Below are 18,706 nucleotides of genomic sequence, written 5' to 3'. Positions count from 1 at the left end.
ACGGGAGCAAAGCCAAGGTGCCGTAAAAGCTGCGGGTGTCACCGTGTCACCCAGCCGTGACCCTGCAGTGACTCCTGCCAGGTCTCTGTGGGTCACTTGTAGTGTCCCCAGAAGCTGCGGGATTCCTTTTGCTCAGCCTGGATGGGGGGTGGTGCCCGGAGTGCCGCTCCTGGAGGTGTTTTCTGGGATGCTCACGATGCCAACACCCAGCACTGCCCCTTCCCCAGGCCAGAAGCAATGCCAGGGAGCAGCAGCCACTGGATAACTGCAATAAATGTGCTGATAAACGTAATAAATGTGCTGATTAATGGGCACAGCAGTGCCAGGGCTGGAGCAGCCCCTCCAGGCTGGGCTGGTGCTCTGCAGTCACCACCAGACACACACAGGGCAGCTGACCTGGCACTAATTTGTCCATTAAAACATGAGATTCCCAAAGGGAATCTTCAGATCCCTACAGTGCAAGGCAGAAAGGGAAAGCAGGGTGGGATATTTTCCAGCAGCTGTGTGGCAGAGGGATTCCCCAGGAGCAGGCAGAGCTCGACTCCACTCTCCTGGTTTAAAATGCCTCAGGTCACTTGGGAGTACCTAAAAATCTGCTCCAGCCTGGAATACAAACCTGGAAGGGCTCACTTTGGAAATAACACCTTCACCAGAGCCCAGAACTGGTGGCTTCCCACCTGCCTCAGTTTCCCCACTTCTCCCACCATCACCTGAGCAGCACCAAGGGAGGTCCAGGGGGACATAAAACACCTCGAGTGTTTGGCAGGAGGTTTGCCTGCAAACATTAATCCCCATCCCAAGAATGATTAATTACTATTTGCCTGCTATTATTGTTTGTTTTCCATCAGCATCCTTGCTTTGGTTCTCTGCTGAATCCCACTCCTGATGCAAGCCAGGGATATTTTAGGAAATGCAGATTATATAATATTTACATCTGTGCCACTTGTTTATTCCTCTCTGTCAGTTAATTTTATTACTGCTCCTCTCTCACGAAAGCAGTGATTTGCAGAGCCAAAAGCAGGCTATGTGATCTCAAGGATGCACTAATTTTAATAATTAAAAAGCTGCTGCCTCCCATCTGCCCAGGAAGGGAAGGAGAGGCAGCGAGAGGGCACGAGGCTCTGGTTGGGAAATCCTGCTCTGAACCAACTGAATGCTCCCCCAAAAGCGATGGGTCCTCACCCACTTGGGAGGGTTTCTCTTGGTTTTCTTCTCTGGGAAGAGGAAAGAGACTCCAAGAAGGGAGAATGAGTAATTATGGGATTTTTTGAGGGCTTGAGGAGGAGCTGGAAAACCTGGACTGAAATAAAGCTGCGTTTCCCACTGGTCAGAACCACCTCCTTTGACAGAAATGTGAAGTTTTCAGCTAAGCCAAGGTTCTGCTCCTTGGTGTGGCCAGGAAGGAGCAGCCAGCTGGAGTTAAATGCTCTTGTCCCCATCAGACAGACCCTGGGGACCCCAAAATGCAGCCCAGCCCTGAGGGGGGCCAGTCCCCAGAAAGGACAGGGACACTGGCACAGGGCCACCCAGACAGGCACCATTCTGCAGGGGACAGCAGCCCCACAGGGGAACCAGCAGGGCACAATCAAGTCCATTTTGCAGTTCCAGAGGGTAAATAGGTGGTTAAAAAAGCCCCAAAAGCTGTCAGGTCTGGACCAGCCCTGGGGCTCCTAGAGCTGTTGTTGGGTTGGGTGAGTAGGTGCTGAGATGGGGCTCCAAACACCAGAACAAAGCAGTGCAGATGGTCAGGGAGGAATTACACTTGCACACAGCTGGGATTTCACTTTCTGAGGATGGAAAACCCACAGCAATCCCTGAGTTTGTCCCTTTCCAGGCTGCCCCTCGAGGCCCTGGTCTCTTGGTTGTCCATCAAACCCAGCCCTCCCCACATTCCTGCTCTTCCCTGATGGAAAAGCTCCGGGCATGGATCTAAAACCCCTCAGAGCTGCTCACCACCACTGCAGAGCCCTGAATTGTGCCTCCACCCCACTCCTGGCTGACAGAGCTCCTGCAGGATTCCCAATCCAATGACAAGAGCAGCACGTGAGGAGGGCTAAGACAAATAACAGCGAGAGGTTAACAGCATTTCAGAAAACAAACCCCCCTGGCACTGCAGGCACATCTGAGGAGCTGAATGCAAAGAAAATACAAAATATGCAGATCAGAGCAGGGAGGGGACAGTGGGACACGAGGCAGGGGATCTCTCCGTGGCACGAGCTCTTTGCAGAGGAGCAGATGTCTGTGCTGGCAGCAAGGGGAAGAGGGGATTTGTTTGTGGAGAGGAAAAATAATCTTTTAATTTGGCTCGTGCATCAAAATCTGAAACTTCATCCCCAAAGACACAAATCACTGGCGTTCCTTCTCACTGGTGCTGGCAGAAAAGCACAGCAAAAGCAGGACGGTGGCAGTGCCACCACTCAGGGGACACTTTGTGGTGCCCCACAGCCTTGCTCCAGCCTGGGCACAAACAAAAAGAAACCTGACCATGATGTCTGCCTTGGATAATTCCTGCCTCTCCAACTTTCCTGCCTGGAAAAGTCAGGACTCCAGGAAGGGCTGCTTCCCCAGGCGGCCAGACCATAATTGAACATGGAGATAAGTGCAGAAACATTTCCAGGGCATTTGGAAAGAAGGAGAAGAGGGAGGGGGAATGGATTCAACTAAAATTGCCATCAGAACCCTCGGGTGTTAACAGCAGGATTAGCGTTCTGAAACCAGAGAGCCCTGAGCTCCAGGGTGACTGTGATATCCCAGACCCCAGAAATCTTTGGGGACAACAGATAGGACACAGAGAGATCTCGTGGGGTTCCTGGGATGCACAGGAGGGCTCAGAGGAGGCAACCCTGCTCCTGATCCCACACCAGCCCTTATCTCTCCTCTTTCATCTGTTTAACCAATTAATTTTAATTATTGGTGTTGGAGCAGTGGGGTGTGACCAGAGGACCCCACTGCCCTTCCAACCCTACCCTTTCTGGGATTCTGTGTTACCAATAAATGAACCCAGGATCTCTCATTTTCCAACAAAGAAGGGCTTAACCTGAAAAACTAAAAGTTTGAGTTAAAAACCTTCAACTTTTCCTCAGCAGTAAAAAAATTTCTAAAAAAATATCTAAAAAAGCAGGTGGTGTTTTCCATGAGGTGCAGACTGCAGTGATGTTCCCCAGCCTGTGTCTATGGCAAAAAAAAAAAAATATGTTTGTCAAAGACATTTTTATTCTGCTCCCACACAAGCTCCTTCCCTGCTCAGCAAAAGGGAATTTTCCTATTTTACAGGAGGAAAGAAAAGCTCTCTGCTGTTAAATCACCCCAGCAGCCAGACATAAACACACAGGCCCAGCAATTCCCCTGCATGGTCCCTCCAAAGGAGGTGTTGGTGTAACACAGAGCCTTTGGTTTCCTCAGCTCCACGTGGAAGAGTAATGAGTTATGTTAATTGAGCTCATCTTTGCAAATTGATATTGCTCCTGCAAATAGACAACAACAACAACAAAAAAAACCCACTTAAATATGTTTGCGCATCATCTGCATGGAGCTGGGACCCAGGAGCAGCAGCAGGGTCAGCAATCACTGCTGAGCTGAGGGGAGCAGAGCAGCTCTGACCTTCATCCCTGCAGTGATCCCAAACCCCAACAGCAGGACCTGCTGCAGCCTCCACCTCCCAGAGCTGACCACAGCACCCTCCAGGCTCAATTTAACAGCTGAAAATGCTTCTCAGGCTGCAGGGAATGGTTTTGTCCCCCATCCTGCTCCTGCAGCCTCAGCTTGCATGGCCCAAAGTGATTTTGGTGCCCTCCGGAGCTGGGTCACCCCTCTGCCAGCAGAACAGCCCCAATTAGGGCAGGGAGCAGTTCTGAGCCCAATTAGCAGCGCGTGAACTTTCCGAGGGTGTTTAATTGAAGGCACTTGAAGGACACACGCCTGGCTCCAGCCTGCAGGCAGAGCTGAGCACGGATCATGAATTTTAAGGGATTTGCTAACCCAGGAGCCTCCTGCCCCCAGAGCTGCTGCAATCGGGAAGTTTTCCTGTGGATGTGACCCCTGTGAACCTGCCCGAGCCTGCATTGGTGGGGTTTGTTTCTAATATCAACGAGGAAAAGACACGCAGCAAAGAATTAACAAACAATCAGAGAATTATTTGGGTTGGGAGCTTAAAGCTCGTCTCGTTCCACCCTCTGCCATGGGCAGGGATATTTTCCTCTATGCCAGGTTATTCCAAGCCCTGTCCAACGTGGTCTGGAGCACTTCCAGGGGTGGCACAGGGCACTGGGAGGTCGCTTTGCAGTGTCTGTGCCCTCCCTGCCCTGTCTGGTGGCTCCATTCATTCCTTGGAGCTCCTGGTCCCATTTTTGTGAAGCCATGGAAGTTTGCCATAAAAACTGCTCCCATCGATCCGAGGGCAGGAGGAGAGGCAGCAGGAAGGGTTTAACTGCAGACAAATGACTTTCTGTGCCTGTGACACGCAATAACCCCCCAGCAGCGCCTCAATTCCTGCTGAGAAAGAAAAAAAAAAACCCAACCATTTGTTCAATCAGTCATTAATGAAGGCATAAATCATTAGGAGAATAATTCTTCCCAAATTGAATTACTCCTTTCAATTACCTGGATTTTTTTTTCCCTTTTCCCTCCTTTCCTTTCATCCCTTCACTCCCCAGGGAGCTGAGCAGAGCCCGTGCATGGGAATCAGGCTCAGCCAGGCGGGTGCAGCTCCATCACTTGTTGCCTTCTTTCCCTTTTTCTCCTCACGCTGTGGCAGGAGAAAATGAAAACCGCGATGTCAAAGCCCCGTGGCTTCCCAGGAGAATTTACCAGAAAGATTTGGGGCTTTATTTACCTTTGCAAGGAAGGAGTCCTCCTGGAAAACAAAGGGTCTTTGATTTTATCCTAATGAACATCACTGATCCTGCTCGGAGCCTTTCAAACCTTATCAGTGCCCGAGACCTCGCTAAAGAGACACAGCCAAACAAGGTTTAATGGATTTCATCAGCCCAACAATTCTGCCTCATCCCTGATGGAATCTCGGCTTGTTTGCAGCCTGGCACAAGCCAGGAATGTGCAAGTGGCAGGGGCAGCAGCAAAATCTCCTCCTGCTCCTACCCTGCTGCTGCTCCCTGGGTTATTCTGAAATTTAGAGGAAACCCCGGGGGTATTTTTAGGAGTTTCCTTTTCTCCATTTCAGGTTTCCCCCCTGTGACATTTTTCAGCTTCTCCCCAACTCCTGCAGGTGCTGCACAGCAGAGACTTGGCCATGACAGATTTTTTTTCCCCCACAAATTTCTTTTCCTTTTCTCCTGACATTCATGAAGGGATTCAAAGCCATGTCTCAGTTTCTTTCCTCCGCACTGACCACCACCAGCTCTCCCAATCTTTTCTGAAAAAACATTAACTCTTAATTAAGCTCTTCCATTCTGTTTGATACTCATTATTCTTTTCATTACTTCTTAAATCAGCTGAGTTTCTTGTATTTTTTTTTTTTTTAATGCAACTCAGCCTATTCTCCATTCACTAAATCCTTTGAATCCCTGAATTGCATTTTTGTTATCCTTGCTGATATTGCTTACATCCTGTCTGGGCCATCGTGGCATTTAGGGTTTGTTTTTTGTTTTGGTTTATTTTTTTTCCCTGAGGCTTGGATTTGTGTATGTGATGTGTGTATGGATAAATAATCCAGAACTTGCTGAGCAGCACGCAAATTGCAATTTCTGGGAGGATGGCAACCTGCACGTTGCCAAAATGAGCATCAGTGAAATATGGGAAATTAATTTAGCCCCGTGAAGGAGATAATTACTATTTTACAGATTGAGAAAGTGGGGCATAAAGAGATTAAGGTCTAAGGACCCAATCTAGCCAAAACCCAATCATATGCTTAATTTAAAGGAGATTAGATAGTTCCCTTAAAGCCAGCAGGAGCTTCATGTCAGGCACACATGGAATGTTCTGCTGAGCTGGGATCAGGGAGGCAGGGCCAGGGCTCAGGTCAGACCCTGGGCTGGAACTGGCACCCCCAGCCCACCACAGCCCTGGCCTGGGCTGCTGCTGATTTTCCAGATTAATTGCTATTACCTCCTAATGTGTGTTAAAGGCACGGAGGTGCTGAGTTAAGCAGCTTTAGGAAATTCTACAAGAATTAATGTATTACAGACTGCTGCTTGCCCGGGTTAATCCAGCCCCAGCATTGCTCTGTGAAACAGCAGGGAAATGTGATTTTGTCATTTTCCCTCCTCCCAGAGCCCCGGGGGACAGGAGAGCTCCCTCCTCTCCATCCTGCCTGCTGGAGCTCAGGGCTGGGCTGGTGTCTCTGCCTCCTTTCCAGGAGAAAGCAGCAGGAGGCAGGAACCCTGGCCACTGCTCCCTTTCTGCCACGAGCCACCACGGGGACTGGATGTGGCACATCCAGGAGTGAAACCCTGCTGGAAGCAGGGATGGAGAGGGTCTGAGCAGCCTGGAGGATGGAGGGGGATGATCCCACTGAGCCAGAACACTCAAATGCCAAACCCGACACACCGGTGACACATCTGGTGGCCTCTCCATGAAGTTTCACCTCAGCTTTGGAGCTGGCCTGACATTTTAATGCTGGTTGGTTTTTTTTAATGCTTGAGAACAGCTGAAAGCACAGCAAGGACATCTCCTCCTCCTCCTCTGGATGCACATCCCAAGGAATCCACGTGTTCCACCTCCACCCTCACCCCCCCACGTGTCTCCACACGCTGCTCCTGGAGCTGCAGCCATGGCCAAGGCTGCTGTGTTCCATCTGACTCGTCATAAATCCTCCAAACTAATGCACAAATACAGGGTTCCATAAAACACCAGCGCAGAGTTATGCCAGTCTTGTGGGAAAGTAATACCCGTCTAAACAAAGTGTGTAAATACATATTTATTTGCTAGACTGGAACCAAAGAAGCTGTTCTGGTCTGCTGGAGAAAAGAAATACACATTTTAAGACTGTCTAGGTCCATAATTACCTCAGAGAGAGAGTGAAATAAATCATCAATGTCATCCTGCTCTCTGGGAAGAGCTGCCCTGAGCTCTCCTTTCCCAGCAAGGAGCATCCCCTGGAACTGTGGAATCCCTCCCAGGGATGGTGAGTGGAAAATCAGTGTACAGAGGGGCAGGGCAGACCCCTCCTTCCCCGAGCTCTGGAAAGCACCCAGCAGAGGATGTGTCATTGCTAATGACAGAAGGAGATCCCAGCCCTGGAGACAAAGTTAAGGGAAGGAGAATTGAATTGGGAAAGATATCCCGGCTTTAGCTGGCTGCCCACGGTGCCTGAGAGGGAATTGGGGGCTCCAGATCCCGGCTTGGAGACAGAGTTTGGAGCAGTTTGTCCAAACCCCTCCATCCGTCCATCCGTCCGTCCATCCATCCATCATCCATCCATCCATCCATCCATCCATCCATCCATCCATCCATCCATCCATCCATCCATCCATCCATCCATCCATCCATCCATCCATCCCTCCATCCCTCCATCCATCCATCCATCCATCCATCCATCCATCCATCCATCCATCCATCATCTATCCATCCATCCTCCATCATCCATCCATCCATCCATCCATCCATCCATCCAGTCCATCCATCCATCATCCATCCATCCATCCCTCCATCCATCCAGCATCCAGTCCATCCATCCATCCATCCATCCATCCATCCATCCATCCATCCATCATCCAACCATCCATCCATCCACATCCATCCATCCATCCATCCATCCATCCATCCATCCATCCCTCCATCCATCCATCCATCCATCCATCCATCCATCCATCCATCCATCCATCCATCCATCCATCCATCCATCATCCCTCCATCCCTCCATCCATCTGTCCGTCCGTCCCTCTGCTCCCTCTCAGGACATAACCCTGAGTGTGAAAACAAAGCTCAGCTCTTTCCTTTTTTGTATTAACTCCTGCTCCTTATCCATGAGGGGTTAATGAATAGATGGAATTGTGACCTTAACAAGCTTCAGGTGGGTTTAACTGGCCTCAGGTGGGTTTAACTAGCCACAGGTGGGTTTAACAAGCCCCAGGTGGATTTAACTAGCCACAGGTGGGTTTAACTGGCCTCAGGTGGGTTTAACTACCCTCAGGTGGGTTTAACAAGCCCCAGGTGGGTTTAATAAGCCACAGGTTGGTTTAATGAGCCCCAGGTGGATTTAATAAGCCACAGGTTGGTTTAATGAGCCACAGGTGGGTTTACAAGCCCCAGGTGGATTTAACTAGCCACAGGTGGATTTAACAAGACCCAGGTGACTTTAACTACCCTCAGGTGGATTTAACTGGCTCCAGGTGACTTTAACTACCCTCAGGTGGGTTTAACTAGCCCCAGGTGACTTTAACTACCCTCAGGTGGGTTTACAAGCCCCAGGTGGATTTAACTAGCCACAGGTGGGTTTCACTAGCCCCAGGTGGATGTGAGGCCTCCAGCCACTTGTGGCCAGGTGCAGCAGGAGCTCCCCGTGTCTGCACATGCTTACAACACTGTTCATTATTTATCAGCCTTTCAGAGGGGGTTTCCAAGCAAATCCCACAATAAAAGGCTGCTGCCTCCTCTTCCCTGTCTCCTTTCTCCCCTCTATGGATGCACTGGATCACCCCAAACCCCAAACCTGGGCCCAGCCAGCCATGGAGCAGAGGGACAGAGCCTTGAACGAGCACTCATCTCCTTTTTTGTCATTTTTCCAACCTCTTGGCTCCTGGCTGAGCTGCTGGGAGCTGGCTCTGCACGGGAGGTTCCCAAGGCAAGGCTGCAGCGAGGGGGATGTGCGGGGAGGACCAGGGATAAACTTAGCCCAGCCCTCGCCAGACTGTCACAGCCAGGGGGCCACACTCCCTGCTCACCCAGATGCCCAAAATCGCTTTTTCCTGAGAGCTGGGAGGTGCCAGACTGGGCTGGGTTCTCAGGAAACATGAATTATGCATCACAGCCCAGCCTGGGGATCCTGGGTGAGAAATAATTCTAAGTCAGAGCTTGCTAAATGCCTCAGCTGCAGCCTGCCCCTAAAAGAGGTTTGCTTTTTTTTTTTTTTTTTTAATTTTTTTGAGGAGTAATGTGGATTAAGGAGCTCAGTTTGATGGGATGAGTAGTTTTTGCAGTGGCTGGAAGTTGCAGCTCGCTCTGCAAGGCTGCTGGGAGTGCCATCCTTCAGTCCTTGCTCCAAGCTGTGGGTGAAAGCACAGCCCAGAGGATCCAGACCCTGGGATTTGTTCCAACCAATGAACTTTGTGTTATTTTGATGGCAAAAGTTCAGAGTTCCAGTTCTCCCCACAGTTCAGAGAGCTCAGCCCTGGCTGTGCAGCCCCAGGTGCTCAGAGATGCCCGTAAAGGGTTAAAAAGCATAACTTTAATTAATCACTCCTAATGACCACTTGCAAATGAAGGCACAGACGGTGCCCTGTGCCCAACCTCTGGCAATGCCCCAGGAGCTGTGCAGGATCCCAAACCAGGTGATTAAAACTCTGTGTTTGCTTAAAAGGGATTTCTGCAGAGCTGTGGAAGTCCAGCCTTGGCCGGGGCTGGGATCTGCTGTCCCTGCAGCCTCTGCCAGGGCTGACTGACACTGAGAAATGGGCCCATTTCCCGTGCTCTGCCCCCACCTCTGCCAGGAGAAAAGCCCACAGGAGCCAGCAGGGCACAGCTCAGAGCAGCTGAGTAATTTCTCTCACTTAGAGAGAGCCCTGAGCTGCAGCCACAGGGTCGGGAGCTGCTCCTGTCCACGGATTTCCAAACCTGGAGCAACCAGCTGGGTTTTCTCCAAGGGGAAGGGCAGCTGGGCAGGGAGGGGCTGCACCCCCTGGCCTCTCTCCATCGCTGCTGGGCCTGTCCAGAAGGGTCCCTTGACCCTGGGATTCCCCTGCAGCCCCAAACCAGCTCCAGAACCCAGAATTAATCTGGGACATCCCACTGTGGCACTGACAGAGAACCACAAAATATCCTGAGCTGGAAGGGACCCACCAGGTTCGAGTCCGTGCACAGAACACCCCCAAAAATCCCATCCTGGCTTGTTTTGAAGCAAGCTGCCCCAGCCTGTGGGTCACCAGTGGTTTGGCTCTGGGATAAATCCCTGCCTGCCCCTTTGGGGATGGCTCTGTGCCCTGATGTGGTAAAACACGAAACATGACACATTTTTCCTGGAGGAATCTCCACCAGGGGTTGGACCCGGGGTCAAGGAGGCTCAGAGCACCTGACACAAGATCAGAAGATGCATCCCTGACGGGGTTTGTCTTGAAGAAGCAGCACTTGGCTTTCCTGTGCATTTCTGGGCTGCAAAGCAGGGAATTGACTCCGTTTCAGCTGCTTTAATTAAACGGAGTTAAAATCCATCGGCGCAAAGTTTCCTGCCATGCCTACACAAAATCTGTTCCATGCAAAAAGCAAAAATACAATGGCTATTACTTTCTGTCAAGTTCTAGGGGATTTTCTTTTTTTGAGAGAGGCAGAACAGCTCATCCTGCAGCAGTTAAATTCCGGCTGCTGCTCCTAAGCTTTTTATTTCCAAGGGATCTATCTTTGTTAAACAAGCCAGGCTGAAACCCTGCCTTCCCCATCCATCCTCTTCAGGAGCTCGAGGGGTGGAACTGCACCAGCCCAGGGAGAGGGATGGAGTGGGGCAGCAGGGGGGTGGGAGGGGAGGCAGGAATCCTGCATGGATCAGCAGTGGAATCCCCACTTTCCCACAGAATGTGTGTCACTGCCCAACCAGAGCCGGGCACTTTTGGTCCCCAAAATGCCTTCTCTGAGTGACCAGGTGACATCCATAGATGTAGAATGGGAAGCTCAAATTAGCTTTTTTTCTCTTTTTTCCTCCAGTGAAAGACTCATTTATACCCCCCAAGCCATCCACTGGGATGGGGGAGGTGTGATGGCCCCACTCAGCAAGCCCAGGCACACAGGAGCTGCACTCTCTGCATCCCCATGGAATGCCCTGGGAGCTGTGCAGGGAAAGCCTCTCTCAGTCCAAGCTGAGGCGTTCAGGCTCCATGTGCTGCTCCCTCTGGGCCAGGTGCCATTTCCAGAGGGGGAAAGGGCAGCTCCTTCATGCAAAAAGAAGCACGTGGGACTTCAAATACACCAGGCACTGTTGCTGAGCATCTCTTGGTATCATCTTCCACCAGCAGCCCCTGATGGGGAGATTTCCAGGAGGATTAAACTGCAAAAACCCTCTTCCAGCATCTGCTGCTCGTGGAGAGGAGGTTGCTATGGCAACCACATCTGGCCTATTCACATGAGTTTTAGGAGGAGAGAAACAAATAAAAAACAAAGCAGAGACAACACGGGGCGGAGCAGGAAGGAGAGGTGACTTTGTCTGCCTCCAGCAAAGGGACAATCAGAGAGAGCCACCAGGAATCCTCCAGCCTGGCTGTTTGTTCGTGTCCCCGTTTGCCACCAGCCCTCCTGCCTTCCCTCGAAAGCCAGGGGCTGGGACAAGGGGAGTTTGGCACAGAGAGGCTGGAATTGGGGGGTTTGTGTGGGTGCAGTGGGTGCCTGGGGGTTCCCTGATTGCCAGAGGAGGATCCACAGCTGGAATTGGGGTGTTTGTGTGGGTGCAGTGGGTGTCTGGGGGTTCCCTGAGTGCCAGAGGAGGATCCACAGCTGGAATTGGGGTGTTTGTGGGGGTGCAGTGGGTGCCTGGGAGTTCCCTGATTGCCAGAGGAGGATCCACAGCTGGAATTGGGGTGTGTGTGTGGGTGCAGTGGGTGTCTGGGGGTTCCCTGATTGCCAGAGGAGGATCCACAGCTGGAACTGGGGTGTTTGTGGGGGTGCAGTGGGTGTCTGGGAGTTCCCTGATTGCCAGAGGAGGATCCACAGCTGGAATTGGGGTGTTTGTGTGGGTGCAGTGGGTGTCTGGGGGTTCCCTGATTGCCAGAGGAGGATCCACAGCTGGAATTGGGGGGTTTGTGGGGGTGCAGTGGGTGTCTGGGAGTTCCCTGGGGGTTCCCTGATTCCCAGGGCATCCCTGGCTACTCTGGGCTCTCCCAGTTCCAGCCACGGGGTCCCTCCATCCCCTGCATCCCCCAAATCTGACCTGTGGGAAGGACTCTGGCTTCTCTCTAGGGCTGGGGCCAACAGAGCCCAGAGGCTGGCAAAGTGATAAAGTTTTTCCAGGGATGGGGAGGATCCCAGACTGTGGGAACCCTGGTACTGTGAATTTCAGATTTCTGTGCTGCCAGGCACTGACCCCCGGGAGAACACTGCACTGAGGCCGTGGAGAAGCTTCCAGAACGGAATGATATCACTGGGATTGTGGGTGTGGGGTTGGAATAGAAGTGGGGGATATCACAGGGATAAAATCTTAAAGTTTAAAGTTTTAGAATATTGTAATATAGATAAAACAAGATGGGGGTTTTAGGGCAGAGGATTTTTCACCTTCTTCTTCATGGGTTAGGGTGGTTTTGTGTAATTGGATAAAAAAGTCCACACCAGACCAGGGTGAGCTCTGGTGCTCCACACAACTGAAGGAACATTTCAGCCAACACCAGGCTGGGCCATCCCCCTTGCCATGCCAGGAGAGGATGGGTTTAGCAGGAATGCTGTGGGGAAGGAGGAGGGATGGATCCCCTCTGGGTCAGGCACCTGCTGCTCCCCTCCTTTGGAGTGGTGTCACTTTTAACTGGAGAAACTCTGCTGCAAGCTCTTGGATCTTTTCCTCAGCTCCATCTGCATTTCAGGGCAGAGCTGCAGATATTTGTGGTGGTTCCAAGGCAGCACATTTGGAGCAGGGTCTGGAGAAGCTCCGTGGTGGAGGGAGGCACGTGTGAGCCTCTGGCACAGCACTTCACCGTGGCAGGGCACTGGGGACAGGCAGAGCTGCTCCAGGACACACAGGAGGTGTCTGGAGGTGCAGGACTTCCCTGCCAAGGGCTCAGGGAAGCTGGATCCCAAATCCTGGCTGCCCTGCTGCGGGTCTGTTCCACACTGGGCACGGTGGTGGGACACAGAAGGGCAGTCATTTACTCAAGGACACAAAATACAGCTGGGTCAGGGGATTGATCCGTGCTGGATGGACACTCCTGGGGGGCTGCTCCCCCTCCACAGCCAGAGGCAGATCCAGAACCTCATGGCTTTGTTCCCAAGGCCAGGCAGGCAGGGTCATCCCAAAGACCCCCCCACACCACCCCAGCCCCATCCAAACCCGGAATATTCCTGTCATTTTCAGGAACACACACACACACACACAATTTACCATCTGGCCTGGAATTCTTTATGCTCTGAGCTCGATGCAAATCAGCCCAGCTCCACTAATTGCTGGGATGTTAATGATGCTCCCACCCAGGCAGGGCTGGCTGGGCAGGGCAGTGCCAGCTCTGCACCACTCTGTCCTGCAGCCTGCCAGATGCCACGGCCCCACAGCCCTGCTCCCTGCCCTGCCAGGCAGGAATCACCCACCTCGGGATGCTCACAGAGCCTGAGATGCAAAGGTGGCAACAAAAAGAGCTGGGGGGAGGAAAAAAGAATGGTGGTGTGAAGCAGGAGCTGAGCCCTGCAGATAAGCTGACCTATAAATGCCTGGGGGTGGAGAGGGTGGGTACTGAAAGACCAGGGCTGGGGGAGTGCTCTCTGCAGCAGATGGGCTGAAATCCTCAGCAGCAGATGCAGACAGGGAAAATATGGGAGTCAGGGCAGGGAAAAAGCTGCACAATCAGCATCAGCATCAGGCAGGATGGACCCTGACCCTCGTGCCCAGCACCTGCAGGGCTGGTGCTGCCTCTGGTGGCCACAGACAACACCCCAGAGCCCCCAGGGCCAGCCAGTCCTTCCTCCTGCTGCTCCAGGAGTCCCTGGTTTCCCTTCAAGCAGCTCAGAATGACCTCTGCACTGCAAACCCGTGGAGCTGTGGCCAAGGAGCAGAAGGGAGCCCAGGCTGGGGAGCCAAACCCAAAATATTCCCTGGCTGTGAGCAGGAGGGGGCTCAGAGGTGGTGGAAGGTGCCTCGTGTGTCTGCGCTGGCTCAGGGCTGTGGATCCTCCAGGTTCCTCTCTAGAAACCCTCTCTTCTTCATCCTCTCTCCTCCTCTTCCTCATTTTGCTCTTTCACCATCAGAGATTTCCCTTCCCAGCACTGGGAACAGCAGAGGAGAGGCTGCCAGACCCATGGATTCCATGCCCCATGGAAAGGGCAGGATTGGCATGGACAAGCCAGGTTTGAGCTTGGAGAGGAGGAAATCCCACAGGGCAGGGGCTGGGGGCTGCCAGGGCTGGGTCAGGAGCTGCCACCTTCCCATGGCTTCCAGGCTAACTGTCCCTCAAGGATTTCTTGTTTCCTTTCCTCAGGCTGCTCAGGCTGGTTATTCCAAGTGCACCAGCTTGGAAAAAAGCAAACGGAGTGGCCAAGGAGGTGGTGGCACTGCGGGCGGGGCTGGCAGGGCACAGAGCCTGGGGTGGGAGCAGGGATGAGGCAAACCTGATCCAGCTCCCAGCATCTGCTCAGCTTCACAGGGTCTGCCTCTCACCGGGCTCCTGGTCCCCAGGAGGGTGACACCAGCCAGGCTCCACCAAACCCCAGCCAGGTCCTGACAGGAATGACCCCAGGAAGAGCTCTGGGCTGGCACCAAGCTGGTGCCCAGCTCTGCTGAGCCCTGCCCAGCCCAGGGCTGTACAAGTGGCTCTGAATTTCCTGTTCTGCTCTTCCCCTCCTTTTATCATTCCCAATTCATCAGCAGTGGCAGGAAATCCTCGAGGAGTTTTCCACAGATCCCCTGTGAGGAGGAGGCAAGGCCAGCGAGCTCTGGCACTGCCCTGGTGTTTGCCCAGCCCTGATTTACACCTTCCCTGGGAGCACAGAGCCTGGAGCAGGGCCAGGCTCGTGCTGCTGACCACTGCAGCATTCCTCCCCTTTCCCTGAACCCTGTCCTATTTTGGAGCTCACAAATCCTCCCAGCAGCCTGCCAGCTCCTTCTGCTCAGCCCCAAAGAGTGGCAGCAATTTTCAGAGGAGCAAGGGAGGAGTAAAAAAAAAAAAAAAAAAAAAAAAAAAAAACCACCAAAACAGGGGGGAAAAATAAAAAAACAATCCCTGGCATCACCATGGCAACCTACTCTATCCTGGAGCTGCAAACCCTGAAATTCCCACTCCCCACTTTTCCCTTGGATTGGATCAGGCAGGGCTGGCAGCTGGCATCACTCTGTGCCGTGTCAGATGGAGCTGTGCTTCAGAGCAGGTTGGTTTTGTGCTTCCTCCCTCAGGAGGGCTGGACTGGGTCTCTCCAGGACCCTGCAGGGGCTTTGGGGCAGCAGGACCATTCCTGGGGCAGGGAGTGCCCAGCCAAGCCCTGTGCCAGCTGGGCTGTGCCCCTTTGGCCCCAGTTCTCCTCCCCAGTGGGTGCTGCAGCAGAAAGGTTTTGTTTTCTGCCCCTTCCCCCTTGCCATGCTCCTCATCACCCCCCTCTTGTCCAAGGACAGAGCTCTCCAGCTCCATGGGCTGTTTGTCCTTCCCACCCCTCCCTCAGCCTGGGGCTGGAGGTGCAGGATGATCCCAAAACCCTGCAAAACCTCCTAGCCAGCACAGCAGGGGCTTCTGAGGCTCATCAGGAGCTGTGTGGGGCAGGGGCTGCCCCACTGCTGTCCCTGTGCCCTTCAGCTCCAGCAGAGGGGACAGGGCAGGCAGGGCTGCTGCAGGAACGGGCTCTCCTGAGGGCATCCAGCCCTCATTTTGTCTCATTTAGTGCTCATCACTGGCCCTGCTGTGCTGGGAAAAGCAGCCAGAGGTGAAAAGGAGTTGGCTGTGCCCTCTGGCAGAGCAGCGGGATGCTGGATTGCTCCACAACATCCCAGCCTGGGAGCAGCAGCGGGGCTGGCTCATCCCAGTGGATCCCAAAGGATGAGAGATCCCAGAGGATCTTCACCCTCAGAGGCTTCCCCCTCCTGCAGACCCTCACTAGGGGTCACTCACTGGGGCACTGCCACCACCTTGACCCATCTCTCATGCCCACAGGAGGAGATGTTGCTCTGGGAGCTCGGCAGATGGGCCTGAGCAGAGAGAAAATTGCTTTTGTTTTATAGCTCAGGCAGCAGCACTTTATTCCTCCATTTATTCCTCCATTTATTCCTCCATTTGTTCCTCCATTTATTTCTCCATTTGTATCCCACCCCCATCATCTGCAAAGCCATTCCCCTCTCTGCAGAGTGGCACCAGCTGGCCCCTGCTGTGCCCACAGCCAGGTGCCCACCTCGAGCCCAGGATTTGGGGCTGATGGAGCTGGACCCCCATCCTCTCTCAGGGACCTGAGCTGCCAGGCGTGCCCTGGCACAGGGGCTGCCTGTGCTGCAGCTGTGGGGGATGAGCCCTCCTGGGCAGGGCCACAGATGCTGCAGCTGGCTCTTGGTGCCCCTCCAAGGGTGGGGAAAGCAGCTCTGGAGCCATGCAGGGATCACAGCTCTTCCATGGCTGGGGTAAGTGAGGGCAGAGCCTCGGGGCCTCCTGGCACAGGGTCTGTAACAGAGCTGTTGGGAAAAAACCCCAAAATGAGCTGGGGTTCCACAGGCCACCCCAGAACTGTGGAAAACCTCACAAAGGGCAGCCCTGAGGAGAGAAATATTTCATCCTTTTCTCCTGGGAGCTGTCTGGTCCAACATCTCGCCAGTTAAACTCCTCAGTAATGCCCAGGTGGGGCAACACCTTCTCCTGGAGCTGCTGCTTCCATCAGGCCTCAGCACCTCTGGATAAATCAGCCCACAGCTGGAAACTCACAGTTTGGCTTCTAGGCTTGTAAACTCCCAGTTTGGCTTCTAGGTTTGTAAACTCCCAGTTTGGCTTCTAGGCTTGTAAACTCCCAGTTTGGCTTCTAGGCTTGTAAACTCCCAGTTTGGCTTCTAGGTTTGTAATCAAACTCCCAGTTTGGCTTCTAGGTTTGTAAACTCCCAGTTTGATTTCTTCCACAGTCCTGCAGAATTCACTCCCAGCCCCCTTCTGCATGGAATAGCTGAGCTGTCCTTTGCCAGCAGGGAAACTGAGGCACAGGCTGGACCTTCCCCTCTTGTGAATGACACCACAGAGCAGCCCCTTCCCATCTGTTCCCCCTCCTGTGGAAAGCAGAGGCTCCAGCCCATCCCACCCTGCCCCAGCAGCCACCACGTCTCCCTCAGGATTTGCTTAATGAAGATTAAAGAAGTGCTGCTGCCAATATGTCAGTCATAAAATCACCCAAAATAACGCAAGGAGCAGAGCAGCGTGGCCGTCAGCCCGAGTGGAAGTCTCAATTAGCAAATGTATCAATCACTGATGACATCTTAAGTAGCATTTGCAGGGAGAGCATTACAGAAATGATCTGCAATTACAGAGCTGCTGGGAGCAGAACTTCCTGGAAAGTGGGGCTGGATTCAGGGGATGCCTTGGGAAGGCTGGGCAGAGCTACAGAATAAAGCAGGGATTGATTCCGAGGATCTCCTCCATGGATGCACCTTGGGCAGCACCAGAGCCCAGCCAGGGCTGCACCCAAGATGACCCAAAATGAACCCAAGGTGACCCAAAATGGCCCCAAAATGAACCCAAGATGACCCAAAATGGCCCCAAAATGAACCCAAGGTGAACCAAAATGACCCAAAATGGACCCCCCAAAATGAGCCCAAGATGACCCAAAATGGCCCCAAAATGAACACAAGGTAAACCAAAATGACCCCAAAATGGTCCCAAAATGAACCCAAGATGACCCAAAATGGCCCCAAAATGAACCCAAGATGACCCAAAATGGCCCCAAAATGAACCCAAGGTGACCCAAAATGGTCCCAAAATGAACCCAAGGTGACCCAAAATGACCCAAGAGACCCAAAATGGCCCCAAAATGGTCCCAAAATGAACCCAAGATGACCCAAAATGGCCCCAAATGAACCCAAGTGACCCAAATGGCCCCAAAATGAACCCAGGATGACCCAAAATGGCCCCAAAATGAACCCAAGGTAAACCAACATGACCCAAAATGGCCCCAAAATGAACCCAAGGTGACCCAAAATGGTCCCAAAATGAACCCAAGGTGACCCAAAAATGGCCCCAAGATGAGCCCAAGATGACCCAAAATGGCCCCAAGATGAGCCCAAGATGACCCAAAATGGTCCCAAAATGAACCCAAGGTGAACCAAAATGACTCAAAATGGCCCCAAAATGCACGGCCGGGCATGGGGTCTCTGCCTGGGATCAGCTCTGCTCCATTCCCACCTTGCAGTTCACAGCCAAAGCTCCTCCAGCCCTGGGATGTGCTCCTGTACTCACACACACACCCCCAAAACTACAGCATGACAAAAAACAACAACAAAAACCCCACTGCTTGTATGGTTTAAAGGTGTAGGATTGGTGTAGGATTGATGTCACCCCATAGAGGTGGCATTGCTGAGCTGACATCACCTCTGCAGCCTGCCCTGGCTCCCCAAAAATCCCTCAACACTTTTCAAAGGGATTTCTTGGTCCCAGCTGCATCCCACAAACTCCCCACAAGCACAGGGCTCCCATCCCACGTCGCTGCTGGGGCTGGTTTGATTTCCAGGCCCAAGGAACGCTTGTCTTGTTCGGGCTGGTGAATAATTTATAATTTGCTTACGAGCAAAGGCAATGGGGAGCGTGGGGAAGGGGAGGGAGAATAAATATATATTTATAAAATATGGAAAAAGCTAAAAAAAAAAAAATCATAATAATGCCCAAACCAGCCCTGTAAACTGTTCCTTTGATCTAATCCAGAATAAATTATACATAATGGAGCTGGATGGGTTCGCTTGCCGCCAGCA

Source organism: Serinus canaria, chromosome 17 (genome assembly GCF_022539315.1).
Source record: "Serinus canaria isolate serCan28SL12 chromosome 17, serCan2020, whole genome shotgun sequence".
In the NCBI taxonomy this organism is placed as follows: domain Eukaryota; kingdom Metazoa; phylum Chordata; class Aves; order Passeriformes; family Fringillidae; genus Serinus; species Serinus canaria.
The sequence above is the reverse complement of the archived record's forward strand: the minus strand, read 5'-3'. Positions refer to the sequence as shown.